Source organism: Mytilus californianus, unplaced genomic scaffold (genome assembly GCF_021869535.1).
Source record: "Mytilus californianus isolate M0D057914Y unplaced genomic scaffold, xbMytCali1.0.p SCAF_9, whole genome shotgun sequence".
NCBI lineage: Eukaryota > Metazoa > Mollusca > Bivalvia > Mytilida > Mytilidae > Mytilus > Mytilus californianus.
In genome coordinates, this window is record NW_026262745.1 from 51,963,714 (window position 1) to 51,988,398 (window position 24,685).

Consider the following 24,685-nt stretch of genomic DNA (forward strand, 5'->3'; position numbering starts at 1 on the left):
AGGTAAAAAGTGATTAGCGATCATTAGCCAATATTTCCCGGAGGCATTGATATAGATATTAGGAGGGCCCTCAGCATGCTCAGGATTATCAAACTACTGTAGTGGCAGTTTTATTACAGGAAAGGGATTATGAACAAAAACAAGTGATCACAAGTGCAAAATGGCGACTAAGAAATCCGATTTCAAACATTGAGTCAATGAAATGGCCGAAATTACTTCTGTAAAAAATAAAATTAAAATTTGTCCTAAATCCCAATTACTCGTTTCGGACAAATACTTTCATCTTAGGACATGACTGGCAAATATGACCGTTTCCGGACCCTTGCCCCAGACTAATTTTCCTAGTCCATGACATCACTATTCCTAGGTAAAAATGTCCAGTTTTTCTAATACTGTATGCAACATGTCAAGTATATTTGGTGTATGAAAATTTTTAAGGATATACATGTTAGTCTGGCATGTTTTATTCGACCTTGACCTCATTTTTATGGTTCATTGCTCAGTGTTATTTTTTTGTTTTTTGGTCAGTTTTTCTATTTTCTTATTTTCAAATTAGCAATAGGTCAACTATATTTGGTGTATGGAATGATTGTAAGGTGCATATGTCTGCCTGAGAAGTTTCATCTTACCTTGACTTTATTTTCATAGTACATTGGACAATGTTTAGTTTTTGTGGTTTTTTTTCGGATACTGTAAGCAATAACATGAATAAGGCCCCTATATTTGGTGAATGAAATGATTGTGAGATGCACATGTCTGTCTGGCATGTTTTATATGACCTTGACCTCATTTTCATGGTTCATTGGTCAATGAAAAGTTTGCATTGTTTTGTCAGTTTATCATATGCTTTTAGCAACAGGTAAATTATATTTGGCGGATGTAGCGAAACATTTTTGCGGTCATATATTGGTATGACGTTGGCGTTGTCGTCATCCGAAGACACATTGGTTTTCGCACTCTAACTTTAGTTTAAGTGAATGGATCTCTATGACATTTTACCATAAGGATTGATTTTGGGGGTTATGGTACCAACAGTTAAGGAATTAGGGGCCAAAAAGGGGCCAAAAATAAGCATTTTTGTAACTTTCAGACATAACTTGTGTGTTAGTGTATGGATCTCTCTGACATTGTACCACAAGGTTCCATATCACAAAGGAAAGGCTGGGATTGATTTTGGGGGTAATTGCCTCAAAATTTTAGGAATTAGGGGCCAAAAAAGGGGCAAAAAACAAGCATTTTTCTAGTTTCATGACAATAACTTGTGTGTAAGTGTATGGATCTTTCTGAAATTGTACTACAAGGTTCCATATCACAAAGGGAAAGCTGGAATTGAGTTTGGGGGTAATTGCCCAAAACGTTTAGGAATAAGGGGCCAAAAAGGGACCAAAAATAAGCATTTTTCTAGTTTCCAGACAATAACTTGTGTTCAAGTGTAAGGATCTCTCTGAAATTGTACTGCAAGGTACCATACCACAAAGGGAAGGCTGGGATTGATTTTGGGGGCAATTGCCGTAAAATTTTAGGAATTAAGGGCCAAAAAAGGGGCAAAAAACAAGAATTTTTCTAGTTTCATAACAATAACTTGTGTGTAAGTGTATGGATCTTTCTGAAATTGTACTACAAGGTTCCATATCACAAAGGGAAAGCTGGAATTGAGTTTGGGGGTAATTGCCCAAAATGTTTAGTAAAAAGGGGCCAAAAATAAGCATTTTTCTAGCTTCCAGACAATAACTTGTGTTCAAGTGTATGGATCTCTCTGAAATTGTACTACAAGGTTCAATATCACAAAGGGAAAGCTGGGTTTGAGTTTGGGGGTAATTGCCCTAAATGTTTAGGAATTTGGGGACAAAAAGGGGCAAAAAAACAAGCATTTTTCTAGTTTCAGGACAATAACTTGTGTGTAAGTGTATGGATCTTTATGAAATTGTACTACAAGGTTCAATATCATAAAGGGAAAGCTGGGTTTGAGTTTGGGGGTAATTGCCCTAAACGTTTAGGAATTTGGGGCCAAAAAGGGGCAAAAAAAACCAAGCATTTTTCTAGTTTCCAGACAATAACTTGTGTATAAGTGTATGGATCTCTCTGAAATTGTACTGCAAGGTACCATACCACAAAGGGAAGGCTGGGATTGAGTTTGGGGTGATGAATCATAAGGGGGTTCAAAAAATGTGGGGGGGGGATTTTTTTTCCCCTTTTTTTCCTTTTTTTTTCTTTAAAATTTTCCATTTTAAATTGGTTATTTCTGATTTATATATAAAAGCAAATAATAATGATATGGTTTGAATAGGTAAATTAAAATTTTTTAAGTTCTTAGACCACATTCATTCTGTGTCAGAAACCTATGCTGTGTCAAATATTTAATCACAATCCAAATTCAGTGCTGTATCAAGCTTGAATGTTGTGTCCATACTTGCCCCAACTGTTCAGGGTTAGACTTCTGCGGTCGTATCAAGTTGCGCCCAGCGGAGCATTTTATTCATTTTATCAGATATTATAAGCATATGTCTACTTGTTGGTGTATGGAATGAATGCAAAGTGTCATATAAAAATAAGAAGATGTCTGTCTGCCAAGTTTAATATTACTGTGACCTCATTTTCATAGAATATTGGTAATATCAAGCAAAAATGATGAGCAAGACAAGATACAAATGATCCAAAATTGTCAGTTGCCTACTCATTATGTAATAGTAGTTATTGTCATTAAATGATAATGTTTACCCTTTTATGTGTAGGGCAAGAACATTAAAGATAAAGGGAAACTATAAACAAAAGAAATTATCAACAAAAATAGATTTACAGACGTCAACAAAGCCTAAATGGTAAGTCCACTTCTATAAAAGTTATTGCCCTTGAATAATGATTATTATGAAAATAAGATGTGGTATGATAAATGAGAAAACTATCCACCAGAGTTCAATTAAGTGGATGTAAGCAATGCAATTACTTATTAGAGGCTAATGATGACCTGTAAGTAATGACAGGAAAAATATGGCAGGGTTGATATAAAAATAAGAAGCGGTAGGATTGCCAATGAGACTTTTCTCCAATAGAGATCAAATGACATTAAATTTAACAAAATTAGTTCACTGTACAGCCTTCGACAATGAGCAAACCCTATACTGCATAGTAATCCATAAAAGGCCATGAAATAACAAATGTAAAACAATTCAATAAGGGCATGGTGTCTATCCATGCAAAACATGCTTGGGTGAAACACCACAAAGGTGAAAGCTAAGTGCCTTATTTTTGCACAAAACAATAAACAAAAACAAATATGATATATAGCAACAATTGACAACCACTGAATAATAGACCCCTGACTTGGGACAGACACTTACAAAATGTGGCATGGTTTAACATGTTTGCTGGCGCCAAATCCTCCTCTTATTAAGGACAGTGGTGTAAGTGTCAGTTCAATATAAAAACTATAAAATCAGTTGAAAAGGGTTTTTTTCTGCTCTTGGGTCAGGTTATTTTGATACATTCCCGTTTTCATTCTCAATTTTATTAACTAATTAGAATGCAACAAAGCAGAAAAACAGCTACCAAAAACACAGACCGGATGTGGCTGGAAATTTATTCTTTCCCTTTAACAAAAAAGACTCAACATACAGATCTATTAGTTCTCACAGTTACTGACCGCTAATTCAAAGCAAATATCAACTAATAAAATAAACATTTAGTGAGCACCCAACCCACCCCTAACCTTGGACAGTGGTTTTAATAACAGCACAACATTTGAACAAACTGTAAACATTTGTTGCAATTGGCTTAACTCAAAAGACTGCAACAAGGCACAAAAAACAACTAATATGAAAACCATGGACACAAAGCACTGAAATAAGAGTTCTTACAATTTTAAATATTCAAATGAAATTTTTATCAAAATGTACATAAACATGATAAAATAGCCATTTTAATGCTGTATTTCTCTTCATTTATAATTTTTGAGTTTTGTGTATTTGTAGGTCAGACATCTTGGTTTTCATGATCATCATTCAACAGGTCAATACTGAACAGCAAACTTAAAGTTGATATTTTTCTACATAGTGTGACTTTTTTATTAATTTGAAATGGAATGTGTTTTTTTCCTACATAAGAAAAAGGAAATTTCAACATAATGACTATAAACAAAAAGGAGTCATATCATCATGATCATAGATGCTCAAGAACTTAATCATGTAAATGCAACAACGTAATTATCAATTGAAAGAAGAGAGGAATGAAAAAATATATTAGTATTTTGTTGTCCAAATGAACTTGCTTTGTCCACTCATTTAAATCGCTCCATCCAATAAAGATGTACGGAGGAAGATTTTTGAAGAACAGATTGCAAAAATGTTTTGTCTAAGAATTGTAGGAATATTCTAGTGGATGAAATAATTTATTTACTTGACTCTTATATAGTGGACTTAATAATTGTTCATAGCAAGCTGAAACAAGAAAACTAAAACTTAACAGGAAAAGTGTTTATTTTATAAATTTACAAATATAAATGTAATATTATGAACACCACAAAGGAATAAGATTCAAATCGTTTGCATATTCATGTATTGCAATGGAACTATAACAAAGAAAACTTTACCTCATGAAAAGAGTAAACTATTAACTGTGCTTTGTCAATTTATTCAGTCAGAATATGAAATATTTTTTTCAGTTCTATTTTTCATAATAAAACAAAGAAGACAAAGATTTCAAATCAATATTTTTTTCTTTTATTAAGACGTCATCATTTTATTTCAGTTAAAGGATTTTATTTTTTGACTTTAAATATTATTATATTTCCAAAATAATAATAATCTTTATTGTCATATAAACAAATTAAAAACATGTTTGTAACAAAATGAAAAAAAACCAAAATACACTCATATATATATTATAAACTTTTTACTACCAAACAGAATTCATTTTAACATATGCATTACTGTATATTTATAATTTGAATTCCATAGGATTTTATTTTGTCCCATGGGATATTAAAAATCCCATGGGATATTAAAAATCCCATGGGATAATTATAGTCCCATGGGACAACAAATATCCCATGGGACTACAATTATCCCATGGGACCCAAAAAAATCCTATGGGATTTAACCAAAATCCCATGGGATAATGGTCAATCCCATGGGATTTGCCTTATCCCATGGGATATTGAAAATCCCATGTTTTTCTAAATCAAATTACAAAATATATATAATAATAACAGCAGAAAAGCAATGAAATTATTGAATCCCATGTAATTCCGCACAATTTGGTTATTTACACGACACTGTAGGTCTAAGGAGAGGCGGCGGCGGATTTGCAAATGAGTGTTTTGCAAATTAAAAGTGTCCAGTGTTATTATACAACTGATACATTACCCTGCATGTTCATATTAATTGTTATTATTTCGACAAAACTGTGTGTTTATGAGGAACCAATAGAAAATATGATATAATTACCAATGTGACAAATAACCACCACTACAATAAACTAAACTCCAAGTGATAGTATAGCCTCATCAATGAGCAAAATCTGTAAGTTAAGAGAACATAAATAAATTAGATCGAAAGACATGAAAGTTGTTAAATGTCAACTGACACCGTATATAGATGAACATTTTGATTAAGGATATGGGACAGAACATTTGCTTACCAACATGCATTCAATAATTATGTAAAGGACATTTCCCTCTTTCAAATAAGACAGATTATATCGCTAAATTTTGATTCGCTGGGAATTATAACCTCCCGCATGTAAACATGCAAACGGACCATTTTTAGCATATAAATTACTGTTGCGATGGATATGTTGGGAAAAATGATTAGAAAAATTGATAAAAGTTAAAATGTAGAAAAAAATTGATAACATATTTGAAAAAAAATGAAAACATTTAAGTTGTATGCGTCCGATGCGTTTTTCTAGATTTACCTTCATCACGATAACTGCTTTGGAATATGCACGTAGGCAAGATAAATGTTCAGGGATATCCGCGTAACGAAAATAACTGTATTTGGCGCACATTTGCACGTCAAAATAATAACTGGTTTATGACCTCTTATCATATGTATACATCTAAAAAATATGGCGGCCGCTTCAACATTTTGCTAAAACTTTGATCTCGACATTGAAAACATTTTGAGACACAAAGGCTCAAAAAGCACAATGCAAGCTACAAAAGTTGCGTTAATATGCTTAGATGAAAAAGTAATAAGTACAAATATATCAGAAATCTTCATTTGTCTAGTTACAGTCGAGAGGAACTTAGCAAACTCATCTCGAATTAATATGTTCATTCAAGGAAAATTATATTCATAATGGCCTTCATCAAAAGATTATTTTTCCCTCGGTACTAAGTAACTCGAGGAAAATAACATTTCCTCGATCTAATAATTTTGGATATCAACATTTCATGAAGGCCATAATTGTATAGTATAAACAAGATACTTTTGATCTTGTGGTATATTCTGGATAGTAAAATTGAGAATGGAAGTAGGGAATGTGTCAAAGAGACAACAACCCGACCATAGAGCAGACAACAGCGAAGGCCACCAATGGGTCTTCAATGCAGCGAGAAACTCCCGCAACCGGAGGCGTCCTTCAGCTGGCCCCTAAACAAATATGTATACTAGTTCAGTGATAATGGACGTCATACTAAACTCCAAATTATACACAAGAAACTAAAATTAAAAATGATACAAGACTAATAAAGACCAGAGGCTCCTGACTTGGGACAGGCGCAAAAATGCGGCGGGGTTAAACATGTTTTTTGAGATCTCAACCCTCCCCCTATACCTCTAGCCAATGTAGAAAAAAAAAACGTACAACAGTACACACTGTATCCATCTCAGTTGTGCATTAACTACCTCATTTAAAATCCACAGGTCACATGTGCTTTGAGGCAAGCGGAATTGTTTAGTGTACATTAATTTTTATCTGTTGAGTCCATTTCTACTACAGATATTAGCCGTTCTCTATTTAGTAAGAACTATTAAGTGCATATTTGTAACATCACTTTACATGAGAATCACTTGATGAAAATATTGAAATAAAAAGTAACAAAATAAGTTAAGTAGAATTACAATTAAAACAACATCCGGCTACATAAGACAAATGTAAGAACACAGTGTGTTTTATCAATTTACTTTTTATTAATATTGTCATTGAAAAACCCAAATTTAGTGCTTGTCATTAAAACTATTTCTATAAAAAGATTGATTGTTCTGTTATCCAAAAGTACTATTATAACTTATATTAACTTATATTAACAGCTTTTTCGTTTCAATGATCCGTCTCGCCCAGTATTACATGTATCTACTCTCTGCTAGGTGAACTCTTGTTGCACGAGTTCTTTTCGCGGAAATGTTTCTAAAATTTACACTAATTCTCCTTTTTTGATATATTCATGTGTGTCCCTAATATATAAGCAACCAGTATGTGGTCAAACTTAACAACACTTTCTAACATCCCAGATCTCGTTTCACAAATTGAGGTTAGAATCACCTTGTGACCGCATTCCTCAACAAGAAGCCAGCATAGTTTTATTGCAGGTTATTCATGTCCATTCCTTTTTTTTTCAAAATTATACAAATTTTCTTAAAGTGCTGTTTATATCATGATCAGTCAAATCTTCAGATCTTGTAAGATGTAACGCTCATGATCAATTTTTATTTCTACCAGTCTTTATAGGCATTAACTGTTCATTGTGTTGCTTTCTGTATTTTTTTTATTTTATCTCTGTAAATTTAATTGGCCATTGTGTTTACATTAAATAATTGCACTTAAAATGTGCAACTCAATGCAGTTTTCAGCATGAATCATCTTTCTTGCGCTGATCTTCCTACCATAATGAAAGATCACTGAAATAAGAACATGTAAATTAGGAACAATGGGCATGAATTACAATGGGTATTTTTAGTTTAAACAGAATGTAAAGGATCTCAGAGTATGAGATATACAGGTATCTTGTATATGAGTATTTGGACCATACGTGTATGGGCATGACTATAATATGCGTATTATACTCGTTTGGTTATTAACGGGCTGGACCATTTGAGTATTTAGACCGTACAGGTATTTTTCAAATAAATTATAACTTCCTTCGCAGGAGCACACAACTCATTCTCCGAACTTTATCCGGCACGAGTAACTAACTGAATTCCTATATCTTTACATATTGTCTTAATCTTTTTGTATCTATAACAGTTATCTTGCATTCGCTAGAATCAATTTAGAGTGTTTTATTTTGTCGACGTTTTCGTTCAGAACTGAAACCGCAGGAGCTTTCAGAATGTACCTTTTTTCTTTATTCTAAGCGCTTATATTATTATGTCAGAGAAAACAATCTTCTTATCTCAACGTATTTTTATTTATTTATTGGGGTTTTTTTTCCTATTCATGCGAGTTTTCTGTTATTATAAGATCGTATATATTATATCAAAAATAGATTAGATAGCTTAAACAATATGAAACATTCAAGAAATTTTGATTCAATAAAAAACACAAAAATAAATGTTTAACAAGAAAAGAAACAGTAGGTCAGGCCCACACCAATTTGATTTTACTGGGCGTGAATTTGTAAGATAAAAATAGATGAGAATATTGAAAATGGAAAATGCTTTTTATCCAGTAAAATTCCTAAACGAACAAATCGTAACATATGATTTAAGATTATTCATGTAAAAGTAATTAAGTCTTTATATTACCTTACTTAATTCTTTACATGCCACAGTGGACTGAGTATACACCAGACTTACGTTTTATGGCAAATATAAGACAGTGACATCGGTACCAGTTTTATTAACTGTAAATACATATTTATTTCAACATATTCAAATTCGAAAAGCAAATACATTCATTCATAACCCCAATATGAATGCACAAGCTAAGTAATGATCAAGAACACACGGACTGATAAAGTCAACAAAGCACTTCAAAATTATTTATTTTGAACTTTACAAGACTAGTGAATCATAGATTTTCACGCTAAAACTATCATTAATATTGATCAATACAACTTTTACTAAATCAAATTATATCGGGGAAACAGAAATAAAATAACAAAATAACAAAATAACAAAATTAACATATTACCTTTAAATATTATTTCAGCTGATTAGCGTCCGCTGTGAAAGTCGGTTTAGCAGTTAATGATATATGAAAAACATTTATGGCATAAATTTATTTTCCCGCTTGCATATTTTTATTCTATCTGAAGCATTCATTTGCGAAGTGACGTGTATCTGAAATTGTGCAGTGACGTATATTTGTAATGTCGTCAGTCTTAGTCAAACGTCATAATGAGTATGAAGATTTTTTTTATTTTTTTTTTGTGTTTTAACGCCACTTTTAAGCACCGCTTTCGGGCTATTTCGTGGCGGCCAGTTTTTATTGGTGGAGGAATCCGGAGTGCCCGAAGAAAACCACCGACCTTCGATAGGAAAACTGAGTACGATGAAAGAGAATGTGAAATGAATGAAATAAATGAACGAATGACAAATCAAACATTTAAACTATACATATATAAGTACAACGGGTACATATCTACACTCTTTGAGCGATAATACTTTATTTATTTTTGCATTTCTTATATTTGGCTAACCGTTCAAGAGGATGTGGCATGGGTTAGTTGAACTATCTATATTTCAGTTTAATGGTTTGTGGATAGTTATTAGTCTTCTTGTGGTTCTTGTACTATCTATTGAGTTGTCTGTCTCTCCGAGTTTATAATTTCTGATGCAATATTGTTTACGCATATCTTTTTACAAAATTATGTTTCATGCTGAGTTATTGTCGGTTTTCTATTTAGGCAAAAGTAACACGGAAGATGAAGTGTGGTTCTGAATACAAAGTATTAAATCTTTTTTTTTTAGGGGGGGGGGGGTCTTTAAAATTCTTTTTTTTTTTTTTGTGTTTCCTTACAGTTGCTTTTCTATAGCATCTAATAGATTTTGTTTATATAGTATGAATCCTAAGGACATTTGAAAGTGCCGATTTTTTTATCATTGGCAATAAAGATTATTTTCACATTACCAATGTTCGACTCCGGATGATATATACTTTCAAGTAACAATAACTGGAAGAGGTAATCGGTGCATTTATGTAAAATGAACTTGAGTTAAACTTACTTTACCAAGTACTATGCAGACAGTGGCATAGCTTGACCCTTATTTATATTGAGGAAAAGGGGTCCAAATTATTTATTCAAATTATTTATTTACAAAGTAGACTTCTTAGACGTTAACAAATAACATAAATCTGAACCAGATTCGGTTAGAATCACGATTTCCATCATATATATTTTGTTGTCATGTTGATTTCTTTCGACTATGTCTCCTTGCCCTTAAGACTGCCATACTCTTGTTAAAAAATCAGATTTGTCGAGTTTTTTTTTGTAGTTTTTTTTTAAAGCTTCACATTTATCTTTTTGTTTGTTTCCAAAAATGCATTTGCTGTTTACTGTACAGACTAATAGGGAAACAACGAGTCGCACATGCACAAAAAAAAGAGGAGACGATACAAATTGGCAATCAAAAACCAAGCGAATTCGTTCATTCTGTCTAACGCTAAGGAAAATATTTGACTGTGTAAACCTTAAAGAAGTCAAATGTTTATAAACATCCTATACTACGAAATAAAAATTGTACATTTTATCTGTCTTATGATATTTCTTTTCTTGATCAAAACTTTAGTGAAGTAGTTGCCTCATTGCCTCAAGGGAAGCTACGGCTCTGTCAGAATCTCCTACCAAAAAGTAACCTGTCGAAAATGATATAATCCGTAGTCAAAAGTTTGTTATATGAATATAGTCTATTGTCTGATATCGTACCAGCTGTTAATTACAAAATCTATACTACACTTTAAAACACCAAAATAAATGCAAAAAATAAAATGGAACGTACGTGGACGAAGCACACATGATGGTTATTCATCCCATGTTCCGTTTGCTAAACATCTAGATATACTGGAACCAAGGGCGGATCCAGGATTTTAGGTTAGGGGGGCGCAAACTGAAATTTTTTTGAGGTTAAATTATCGAAATATTCTTTATTAAGCTGAAGACAACCCATGCTTTGCAAATTTTAGTGGGGAACGCACGCCCGCCACCCCCCGCCTAAATCCGCCCTTGGGAACCATTTATCCTGTATAACGGACTCACACAATCTAGCTTCACAATAGCTCTTTCTGTGAATGTTTCTTTACTGCCGGTTACATTTGCTCTAAGTTTATCTGCGTTTGCTTTAGTTATAATTGTCGCACTAAACCAGAATCTCACACTAAACCAGAATCTTCCACTAAACCAGAATCTTCCACTAAACCAGAATCTTCCACTAAACCAGAATCTCCCACTAAACCAGAATCTCCCACTAAACCAGAATCTCCCACAAGTTGATTCCACTATAAAAATCAATAATAATAATTAAAACAGCAATTATTCAGGAGGAGGGTCTGGATAGGGATCCTTCATTTCTTTATTTTTATTTTTTAAGGTACGTTTGCTTTATTCTTATATTTTGCGTCCATTGTTCACTACGATGAATCTTTATTCTTTATTATTGATTGTTTGGCCTATTTTTCTATTCTTAATTTTGGTTATTTTGCTTAAATTTAAATATTCTCTATTCTGTAAACCCCATCCAGTCCTGCATATAGTTGTTTTACATGTATTATATATCATATAATATTTTATAATTTATGAACTATGAAAATAGAAAAAAATGTTTTGACTACTAGAAATCTGTTGCCAAAAATTCAGGGGCGGATCCAGCCATTTTAAAAGGGGGGGGTTCCAACTATATGTCCCCATTCAAATGCATTGCTCGTCCAAAAAAGAGGGGGTTCCCCCGGAACCCCCCCCCCCCTTCTGGATCCGCCACTGATATTATCATATAGTCTGCAACTGAATGATCGAAGTATTGGATAAGTATATAAGTCATATACACAACGACACCCAAAGGAGAAGAACAAGATCAATAAAAAAAAGAACAAATAAAACATTAAAAGTTAATCGCATTCCAATTTCTGTAAATTAGTCTCTTAGAGCATATGAAAGGTGTTAATGCAGAATTTACCATTTGTAATCGTTTATTGGTCTATTAAATATATTGTTTTCCATAGTTGTTTAAGAAAATGCATCAAACCAAAACCTTAAAATACCTTAAAGAAAACATGAACCTGTTACAGGACGTATACACAGAGCAGAACACATGATTTTATAGTCTTTCTTTCAGTTTGGAACCTTTGCAACATATCTGTGATGGTGTGTGAATGTTTCTGTGGCATACGACGCAAAAATTTTGCCGGAACCCAACATTTCCGCTTTTCCAATGGCACTCATAGATCATTACCTGTTTCAATCAACATTTCAGATGGTACAAATGTATCTTTCAAATGTATTATGAATTTGTTATCCCAGATGCTTGTTAAAACCCAACAACAAATTGGCAGTATTTGGCCACAGCCTTTCATATTATTTAAATTTATACATATTGTATATAAGTAATCTCAATATAATATACATATTGTATATATTAAGTTATCTCAATATAATATACATTTTGTATATAATATTAAGTCATCTCAATATAATATACATATTGTATATAAGTAATCTCAATATAATATACATATTGTATATAAGTAATCTCAATATAAATGTATGTATGTGCCGCAGATCGCTGGCAATTTAACTATCACTTGTATATCTGAAAATATGAGGTTACCGGCATATCGCTGATTATGGCAACCCGCCGTACTATCAAATATATATATAAATGACTACCACAGACTGTGGTAACTGAATATAAGATTAGAACAATTTGGATCACCGTGGGAACACAGGTGAGGGATCAAAACCCTTACGTTGTTCATCTGAAGTAAATGATACTATTTATAAAACGAAATGTTTTTTGATGCAGCGAATTATGCAATCCGAGTACATTTGTAAGTCATTTTTAGACGACAGTTCTTTTTACATCAAGCGGAATTCTTCATCTGTATATTTCGCAAAATACACGTAGGCATCCAAAAATGTCTACTCATGCATCACCTGAAAAGATAACATAAACCAAAGCAGTTTCTAATTCTAAATATATTTACAAGAATTGCATGTTCAATATCAGTAACAAACATGTTTACTGAAATTCTCACGTGTTTCTTCTGAGAGATGTCCTTCATTGTTTTTGTATTTTAACTACTCCAAGCAGCGTTTATGTTTCGATGTAAAACAGTGTCCACATTTGCAAACCCAACACAACAAAACGTTTAATTTAAATGTCATGTGCACATACGTACATTCTGCATCATTAACAACTCCACAAGTCATTACAAAATTGGCCGATCAAATAACACTAATCTGTGTCCACACGTTTAAATTTACAAATTAATCAAATACTGGGAAGGATGGCGAGTTTTTGGTTTTATATTGGGAGTTCAAATGTCTCGTGCCTTCCTCCTTGGATCCAAATTGAAAAAAAGGCTCGTTACGTCAGAATTAAAGGTTCAGTAACCACCAATGAGATTATGGTATTAAAATGTATACGTAAACTCACTAATAACCAAACAAAATATATGGGCTACAGCGCTACCGTGATAACTGTATTTAAGTACAAGACTTAAATTCTATTATCCCGGATGCTTGTTAAAACCCAACAACAAATTGGCAGTATTTGGCCCCTGGGAGCCTTTAATATTATTTAAATTTATACATATTGTATATAAGTAATCTCAATGTAATATACATATTGTAAATAAGTAATTTCAATGTAATATACAATTGTAAATAAGTAATTTCAGTATAATATACATATTGTATATAAGTAATCTCAATATAATATACATATTGTATATAAGTAATCTCAATATAATATACATATTGTATATAAGTAATCTCAATATAAATGTATGTATGTGCCGCAGATCGCTGGCAATTTAACTATCACTTGTATATCTGAAAATATGAGGTTACCGGCATATCGCTGATTATGGCAACCGTACTATCAAATATATATATAAATGACTACCACAGATTGTGGTAACTGAATATTATTAAGATTAAAACAATTTGGATCACCGTTGGAACACAGGTGAGGGATCAAAACCCTTACATTGTTTATCTTTAGTGAATGATACTATTTATAAAACGAAATGTTTATTGATGCAGCGAATTATGCCAGATTGACATTGAATACACTGTCAACCGCCATAAAATGGGGGTTCGCTGCCAAGCTGTGTGCCAAATACATTTACTAATAATCAAAACATTTCAAACTTAAAATTATAAAGTGACGTCAATTACTGAAAAATTAAAAATCATTTTTATGTTACTTAAACTATACAAGCTAGATAATTAATCATACATATATTTTTATATCAATCTTCTGTTTCAGTAGTTGAAAATATATACTTACCAACTGCCTTATGCATGAGCAACAAAACTACCTTGGATCGATATAAAAAAAAATTCAAAGAGAAAATAATTGTAAAGTTTGTAAAATTTTAGAAGACGAGGAACACTTTTTCCTTCATTGCCAAATCAGCAGTGATACTAGAAATCCATTTATTATCACAATTAAAGCCAATTATTCTTACTTTACCCAGCTCTAATCATATTGTAAACTATCTAGATCCAAATAAAGATCACTGTTAAAGATATTTGTCAAGTCTTGTGGCTGTATAATAAAAGTAATCCATGGAGTGACGAAAATAAGGTCCACATTGGTCAATTATCTACATGTATATACTTAATATATAATGATAATGTATATTATCAATATTAATTTGACTTGCTTAGAACTTTTGTTCATGCATTGTATGCTTCCTGTGTACATTGATATTATGTTTGCATTTTAACCCGTCAGATTTTTACTTTTTGCAATTTAATGTATTATGTCTAAAGAAAAAATATTGTTTCCGACAAAGATGTACCCCATCGATTTTAATATCTTTTCACTTCTGGAAATGTCTCACAATCTCCAACCAAATCTTGACAGGTTAACATTTATAAACAGCTCTATGTTGCATTTAATTTGAAAATAGTTTTTATTTGTGCAGGAAAACTATCAAACTGTTTAATGAACTGCGACTTTATTATGACAGAAAGTCTTGAAACATTTACCATCATTTTTGAAAAATTAGCTCTTCAACCTTTTATGCAAATTATCATTGGCCGACAATGCACGATAAACAGCAGAACATATTCCCAAATAGGGCATGTCAATAATATCCCGCATGTTAAATAACCAAAGCTCTAAATCCACTTTCCCGAATGAACATGCTGGATCAAATACTTTACGTAACCTGAATTGCTCATCATACAACTTTGTGTTAATATTTCGCTTTGCATCTAAATGAACAGTCGTCGTGTACTTTAGTAGATTCTGGGTCTATTTGGATGAGCTGTACAATAGACATGTGCATTTATTTAACAGATGTTCGTTAAGAAGGAAACGAAATTTATTGTGTGTACTAATTTAAAACTAGCTTACGTGTAGCCGGCTTTGAATAATTATTCTAAAACAATATACCCAAATTAATAATTGACATTATACAACGTTTTCTCATATACCTCTAGAAACATTTAAAACTTTATCAATATGCATGCTAACATCAGTTATTTGATAAGACTGAATAAGGTTACATTACCTAATGAACGATCTCGACTGGTTCCGGTGTTAAAATGGGATCATCTGTTCTTGTAGTGGACTATACCTCTGCAGTTGTATTTAACATTCGGCTGAAGAAGGCTAATGTGGTAAATGGCAATACTATGTACCCCCGAATTGTTACAGATGTAGTTGCCGTTTAAATGTAGTACAGGTACAAATAAAGCTGGTAGCCCTCGTTGACTTTCTTGCAGAAGCTGATACTGACAGTTATTGGTGTAGTTTGCCTTTTCTTACTTTAGTCTCAGCTAAACAGACATAATTGCTAAAAATCAAACTTAGAATTTTGTAACACAATATAAACATGAATTTGTATATATATATATATTAATATCTAATATTTCAAGTTAGAAACCTAGTGACAAAATGTGATCTCCCCTGTAAACACTGAAAACTAGATCTCTTTCAATGGTTGTCCCGTTTAGCCAGGACGCTACCAATTATAGATAAGTTGAAATAAAAGCAAACTTCCATTTAATGTTAATTCCTTCTGTTAATAGCAAACGACAAGTGCGGCAAGCTATAGTATAGAAGCTTCATATAAAATCGGTTTAAAATGCTGTTATGCAAATAAAATCCTGGAACACAAACTTCAATCTATTTTCTACTGGCTGTATACCCATCTGCAATATGGTAATCACCCGGATATCTATGCAGCTAGATCAGAAAAGTTCAGGGGTGAAATTCTAAAGGACATGATTGGTATGCAGCAAAGATTAATACTTTGAAAGTAAGTTACTAAGCAAATTCAAACGGACTTTATCGTGATGTAAACATTGAAGGTTCATCGATCGAAAAGACCGCAAATACATGTACAAAAATCAAGACGACCTTTCTTGAAATTGTATAAAAATGTAAAAAGATGCCTACCTCATCAACATATTTAGCTTTAATATTTTGTTTTTGACCTGGACAGACAAGCTATTCACGAAAAAAACAATGTCTTTATCAAATGCTCACGTGAGTAGAGCAGACTGGTGTACTCAAAAAGTAAGACGTAAAAATAAGTACATTTTGGCAAATTGTAATGGGTTTATGACTTTGTTGAACACCTCGAAAATGGGGGACCTGAATGATCTTTAGATTTTAAATGTGCAGAATCAATATACAGCAAAGATTAAAATTTTTTAGACTTCAGTTTCACAAACTTCTAATGCAATTAGCTCATCAATACTGATGTGTTTTGCTTGTCAACAAAAATTACGAACATTTATAAAATTCTTCAGTTGGACGGCAAACGATTTAATGGCTTCTAAGGTTAAGACATTGGTCACGTGACAAAAGGTCAGAGTTTACGTTTTTAGGATTTGTTTTGGATGGGTTATTTATTTTTGTGGACCAAAAGGACAGATTATTTATTTTCTGCACTGTTGAAGCATGATTTTTTATTTTCATTAAAACAAGGGACTGATTATCTATTTTCACAATTATATTTATAATATTTGAAAACATACAATTTTTAAATTCTTAAATAAATAACATAGTCAATTAAGTCAATCAGAATTAATCATCATCCTCTGGAAGTTAATCTTCTGAATTGAAAACTGCATATATTGCATACGTACAAGGTATTAAAGCTGGGCTGTAACTAGCCTCTTTTAAAAGTTGCCAAACATTTATGCCGAGCGGAGCGAGGCGAAGAAAAAATCAGCGAAGAGTCTGGGGTTCGCTGAAGGCCCCAAGAAGCTATAGAAAAAATGGCGCAAAATCATGCATTATGCGCGTTTCCCAGACCCTTTCTTAAACTGAAACGCAAGCTCTGTTTTAATTTTTTGACAATATTCTGGTCTCAAAGCAAAATATATAGATTCAGTGTAAGACTTTTAGTTTTAAGGGACAACACCAAAAGACCAATATGTAGAACAAAGCAAAAAATGTTTCAGTTTGCAGAAAAACCTTTTATGCCTGTCAATTATGTTTTTTTTCAAACTAAGTTAAGAGGGGGCTGATTGTCATTGATATAACTTGATGTCAAGTCAGTTTTTATAACACATTTCAATTACAACTTGATGTAGTTCCTAACTGGGAAACAATTTAAAGTAGTTTGTAATAGACAAAAGGTCCTTAAATATAATAAAACTCAGGTTTAGAACATAATTACTAAATTACAAATAGAATGCAACACTAAGAGAATAGTCACAAAGAAGGGCAATCAATGAACAAAAGACAAACCCGGGAACAGATAAAAACACAAAACGACAAACATTATAGACAATCAACACTGAAAAATAAAAATAAATGAGAAACATGGATCTCAAAAAACAGGGGCTACGTCAGAGGGTGAACAGAACTTGCTTCTTGCAAGACACTTGCCGTGAAAACAATTTGATATGAAGACAAGCTTTTGTTTTAAAATTTCCAACATGAGGCATTTGCCTCAATGTAGTTACGGCCCTGTAATAAAAGTGAGGTAAATGTTCACGAGACAATATACCTCAAGTGAAATGAAACCCATTTTCAAACATTTCAAATACATTAATATTTATATTATTAAAAGATTTGGGAACTTTTTCTTTCCCTAAAAAAAATATGAAAAAGACGAATTTTGGAAGAATCTGGTGCCATCTCATACTTCAGTATAGCATTTACAAAATGGCTTAAAAGACCTGCCAAGTTATTTTCAATACATTGTAAGTCAGGTTATTTATTTTCAAACTACCACAGAACAAACCGTTCATTTTTGTTATTATCAAGGCTGAGTTATTTATTTTCAAAATCCTCCTGCCCAAACCTCCCCCAAAAATTCGATGCCGTATTGAGTCCTTACAAACAAATATGATATAGAAAACTGCAATACATCTGACGAGTAAGTGTTCAACTATAGTAAGGGTGCCCAATATATAAATAAAACCTAATAGTCAAATAAATTAACTTAGTAATAATCCTCGGAAATTATTTTTTTCCGCTTCTTTTTTACATGTGGTCGTCATGCGCTTTTGTATTGCAGTCAGCACACGTTCAAAAATAATTCATTATTAACGTCACTTTATGAAAAAACACCTTACATGCGTTAGCTAGTATATCTTAGTAAAACCAACAAATATACTTCAAAAGTTTAAATATTTATCAATACTCCCTGTCAAAATATTAAAGATTATCAATTTCTTTTGTGTTTATATTGGAGTTCAAATGCCTCCTGCCTTCCTCCTTGGATCAAAATTGAAAAAGGCTCGTTACGTCAGATTTAAAGGTTCAGTAACCAACAATGAGATTATGGTATAAATGTATACGTAAACTCACTAATAACCAAACAACACATATGGGGTACAGCGCACCGTGATAACTGAATTTAAGTACAAGACTTAAACTGTATTGTTGTCATTTTGTATGCAAAATTTGCCATGGAAGCTTAAGGAAATAGCTGTCAATCAAATGATATCAATGATGTATACAGCCTTAAAAAAATCTGATTATTATTAAATTAATCCATGTTTGAACTGCGCAGACTTTTTTGTTTTACTTAAAAAAAATATAAAAAATCGACCTACCTTTTATTATTAGAATTGTTAAACTGACAAATGAAACTGCTACTACATGAAGACTTGACACCATTGCTGTAAATAAAATGCAAAGGGTATTTTTTATATTAAACAATTATGTTTAATAATTATAGACCTATAATGGTTTACTTTTATAAATTGTGACTTGGATGGAGAGTTGTCTCATTGGCACTCATACCACATCTTCTTATTTCTATGATTTATGTATGTTGTGTTATAAATTGAAAACCCATTTCCTTTCTTTCCAATAATGTGCTTCTTTAAAAACTGTAATCATTGATGTGGTGGTTTCATACGACTGTCATACAAGTGAGAGGTTAAGCTAGCTATAAAACCAGGTTTAATCTACCATTTTCTACATAAGAAAATGCCTGTACCAAGTCAGGAATATGACAGTTGTATGACAGTTGTTGTCTCCATTCGTTTGATGTTTGAGCTTTTGATTTTGCAATTTGATTAGGGACTTTCAGTTTTAAATTTTCCTCGGAGTTCAGTATTTTTGTGATTTTACTTTTTTAAGTGGCAGATCAAGGGAGGGGAGACATATGGTTGGACCCCCCCCCCCCCTTTTATCCTGAGCTAAAAACCCCTTTTAAAATGCTTGGATACGCCCATGGGCTTGTATATTGAAAGGGCTTTGTGATTTGAATAAAAGTCAAAAGAATGTAATATGGTCGCCAATGAGACAACTATCAACCAATTGAAAGTTCAAATGAAGTTGATGTTAGAAACTATGGGAAATAGTACGGCCTTCAACAATAAGAAAACCCCATCGCCAGTATACAGATAAAACTATAACACATGTAATCGTTAGAAAGGCACATTTAATAAAAATCGTCAGGCGGTAAACAATAAAGGGAAATAACCCATCAATAAGCATACATGTATAAGACACATGGTGTAAGAGAGATAATACAAATCAATACATGTAACAATCAATACAGTACACTGGTGCAACTTCTTTTCTCCTTTAAAGTCTCTCTCTCTATATATATATATAATATATATATGTTGTATGCTCACAATTGTTAACTAATAATCTCTGTTATATTAAGAACATGAATGAAAATAAATGTGATCAATATGCATTAACTAAACACATAACTATCAATAAGAAACAAAATGATTCTGACATTTCTTTTCTCCTTTAAAGTCTATTCTATATCTTCATCGAATGCAATCAAATGAATTTATATATATATATATATTGTGTAGTAGTTAAACAAAAAATACTGTGCATATACATTATAATAAACATAAAATGAGCAGTAAATGAAATATAGAAAGAAATATGACGTATCTCTAAGTTAACAACCTAAAGACGAGTGAGCATTAAATTTAAAAGGCAATGAAACCTTTAAACCGCTCTGGTGTTTTTTAATTCGGAGCGCTTTCTGAGAACGCGTTTATTATCTTGTTCATTGCTTGGCTTACACTATGTGTCAAGTCACGTTCGAGACTATTATCAGGTTGCCCAGTCGGCTCGTCCTGATTTTCGCAAATAAGAATTGCCGGGGGCTCCGCGAGAGCTGGTGGTAGGTCACGGATAGGCCCAGGAAGGCTATCTTCTTCATGGTCATCACAATCAGACTCCTGATTGTATACGTTATGAGAATATCTTGGATTACGGTGGACACTTATAGTTTTTAAAACTTTATAACATTCCGAAAGTTTTAGTTTGTAGGACGAGGCGCGGAGTTGATTGCCTGAACATTTTTTGATGAAACACCATTCGCCATCACGCGCTACAACAAGGTACCAATCTCTCGATTGGGTCTTTGACCTGTCTGTATAAAGGTAAACCAAATCCCCCATAGAAATGTCAGGACTCGGACGACCGGGTCGACTGCATTTCGAAATTTCGCTAAATCCGTGATTTTTATCTCGGGCCTCGTGTTGTGCGCGAATAAGGTTCAGAAATTGGCAATTGTTCATGAGTAAACTGACTTCTTTGAGTCCATAGTTCACAGGAGGACAATCCACGCTGGCGAAGCCTTGAATTAGGTTGGTAGCAATAACTAATGTATTTTCAGATAGAGGAGAATGATCGCGTTCCTCACGAAGTAACTCGTTTTCAAGCTCAGCGATGACTTTATCGGCAACTGGAATTTTGTTTCTGATTTTTGACACGGCTAATTTCAATTGATATGTTCAGCTGCTTTAAATAGGAATCGTCAAATAAAGGGCGAAGACCAGGGGCCGGGTCAACTCGAACGACAACACCGGGACCGTTTAAATGCTTTAAAGGTATCAATAAATGTATAAGCCCATCTCGCAAGCTACCTAGTTTTTCGTCTTTGATAAAGCACGTACTAGTGTACGACGTTACAGTTTCTCTGACAACCAGGATGAGTTGACGGTTGCTCTTAAGAACGTCGGCCACGTAAGATATGCCAACCAAGTCCAATGGGTCTTCTTAAGACTGCTCGACGAGGCTCTTAGGGAACCGTTTTAAAGACGGTTGAAAAATACAAACCTTTCATCTTTTTTGTGGGACCTATGTGTTTTTGGAAACAATTTTAACATCCTGTTTCAATCGTTTTACATGAATCGTACCCATTTTGCTGAAAACCTCAGGATATATTGTCGATGTGTTGGTATAACTTCACAATATTTCGAATGAAACTTTTTGGGTTTGACGTCCGCGTTCCGATTTCAGTTTAGGAAGTAAATTTAAGATTCACAGTTACAAGAGCATCACAAACGAACATTAGTTATTTGAACTTAGAACATTTTGAGACGAAAAGCAAAAGACCACCTCATCCTTGAAAACCTCCTTTTCAATAGCTTTATAATGTCCTAGGGTCTTAAAACATATATTTTATTTTTCCGTCAAAAGTCGGTATTTTTAATTATCAATATTGTGAGGATTACTGAGTACCCATAACCCTTTTATCCTTTCCTGTAGATTTTCAAAGTGCCACGTTTGCACTACCTTTATTCCATTTTGAATGTTTCACTCACATGTTTGTCTGAATTAACCACTCTGTATTGTATTGTTGTTACATGTATTGATTTGTATTATCTCCCTTACTCCATGTGTCTGGGTTATTTCCCTTTATTGTTTACCGCCTCACCATTTCTATTAAATGTGCCTTTCTAACGATCACATGGGTTATAGTTTTCTCTGCTTACTGGCGTGGCGGCAGCGGCTTAAGAAACCCACATCTCAAATAACTCAAGAATTTGAACATTATTCCACTCTAGAAGTAAAAGGTGAGAAGGAAATTTTGTCATTTATTTTGACTAACACGACAACATTTTCTATTGCTGTATATAACTGATCTTTACAAAATGGCAGGCACACGTGCTCCGAAACAATGGTCACTCTCAAAAGTTGAAACAATAACATCGTTTGAAGCATGGAGACAAAACTTACAATATATCTTGTCCCTTGATCAAAACTTGCAGCGTTCCTTGTAGATGGATTTACATGGCAGAAGAAAACCAACGTCAATCCTTTGCGTGTCATTGCTGACGATGGCGAGGAGGTTGCCGAAGCTAACGACGAACAGCAACCCAAAAGTGCACACATTTGGACCTTATGCTTGGGCAAATAGCAAATTACTGTCCGATTATTTTAAGGAACACTTTAAAAATTCGACATCAATTAATTCTATTTGGCAGTCAATTCGTCTGCACTACGGATTTCAGTCTACTGGTGGACACTTTCTTGATTTAAATAGCATCTTTTTGGAACCAAATGAGCATCCTGAGGACCTATTTCAACGATTGGCTAGTTTTATTGAAGACAATTTGCTTCGTGCCGGTGTTAATATTCATCACCGCGGAGTACCTGACGCCGACGAAGAACTATCGCCTTCTTTGGAAAACCTGATTGTACTTACTTGGTTAAGACTTATTAATCGTGACTTGCCCAAACTAGTGAAGCACCGATATGGAACTGAATTACGGTCAAAAACATTAGCTTCTTTGAAGCCTGAAATTTTACAGGCAATTGATAGTTTACTTGACGAATTTCATTCAGCAACTGATGCCAAGGTTTTACGGGCGTCAATAAAAGACAAACATTTTGACAGAAGTGCAAAGAAGAAAGGTACAATGTAGTATAAGAAGTGGTCGTCAAATAAAGTGTTGTGTTTTATGAAGCAAGCAGGTCGTCCATCCCAACATTTTTTAAGTTTTGGTAAATATTCACCTGATGAAGACAAACAATATATATCCAGAGTTAGGCAATCTTATTGTACAGAAGTAGTTGATAGTGAGTCTGAGGAAAATGTTGTTAATGAACAAGTCTCATTTTTAAATGATAATGTAGGTCCTAGTAAGCTTAGAGTTGTATCTGCTTTAAGACGGGTGAGCACTAAACAGCCTCCTTACTTTAAGGCACTTTATAAACATTTCCCGCTTGAGCTAACACTAGATACGGGTGCTGAGGTGAGTATGATAAAAGCTTCTTCCGCGGATTACATCGGCGTAACAATCAAGAAAAGCAACCATTCTGCTCTACAAGCTGACGGTGTTACCCCGTTAAATATAGTTGGTGAATGCCATTTCACACTTTCTCGAGACGGAATCGAGTTACAGTTAGAGGCCTTAGAAGTGAACGACTTGGAAGTGGATATACTCGCCGGTATCCCTTTCATGTCATCGAACGACATCGCGATTTTCCCTAGCAAACATAAACTCGTAATACGCGACAAGGTAACTGTTAGTTATGGTAGCCCAAACGAGGAACTTAACTCTAGTAATACTCGCGTACGTAGAACACAGGCCTTTCTTATCCGGGCTCCTTCAGCAAATTCAGTAGTTTGGCCAGGATGTGACGCCAAATACGACATCCCATCGGAAATAGAATCGGATTTTTAAGACAATGTGTATCTATCTATACATTTGTTCACATTTCACTCACTACCAATTTTAGGGCTTGTTCTATTGTTAATGTTTATTCATCGGAATGAATGTTGTTTCATTTAATTTATATATGTTTTGTAATTTTTGCTTTTATTTTATTTTTTTTTATTAATGACTCAATTATCAGGTGAAATAAGACGTGAACAATATTCATATTTCAAAAACAAATTTTCGACACGATATGAATGTAATAGAGGCAGATCACCTATGCAAAAAAAAGCACAAGGTGTCGATGTTGATCAGCCTGATATAGTTTTTCTTTGAACTATTTTACACTGACTCTGCATCACTTAAACGCATCCGTGTGTTTGGCAGCTCGTGGATTCAAAACAGTTTACACGAATATATTTATACTCATTTCTAGAAACCATATTCTGCTTGTAGAATTTCATTGAAACATAGTACAACCCTACATTTATCGACTAATATTGAATAAAAGTACTTGCTCTGCATTAATTTCGTGAATTTCACCACTGTTTAATTATTTGCAACGTAGAATGTCATTATTGTACAATGTAACATCAAAATTAAAGATTTCAAAGTAAAATAACACCCTTAATCGGAGAATCTCTTATTTTTTTTTTTTAATTTTAGATCGATGATCATAGATGAATTGTTTAAAAATACCTAAGAAAATACGAAAGAAATCTTTGTGTTACTGAAAAATTA

The 24,685-nt window shown here is 33.2% G+C and overlaps 1 protein-coding gene across 1 annotated transcript in view; it reads left to right on the forward strand.

The window, feature by feature from the left end:
* The window catches only part of LOC127715224 (uncharacterized), a 64,948-nt gene that overhangs the window by 35,406 nt on the left and 4,857 nt on the right, over positions 1-24,685 (forward strand). The gene's annotated exons all lie outside the window — the stretch shown is intronic.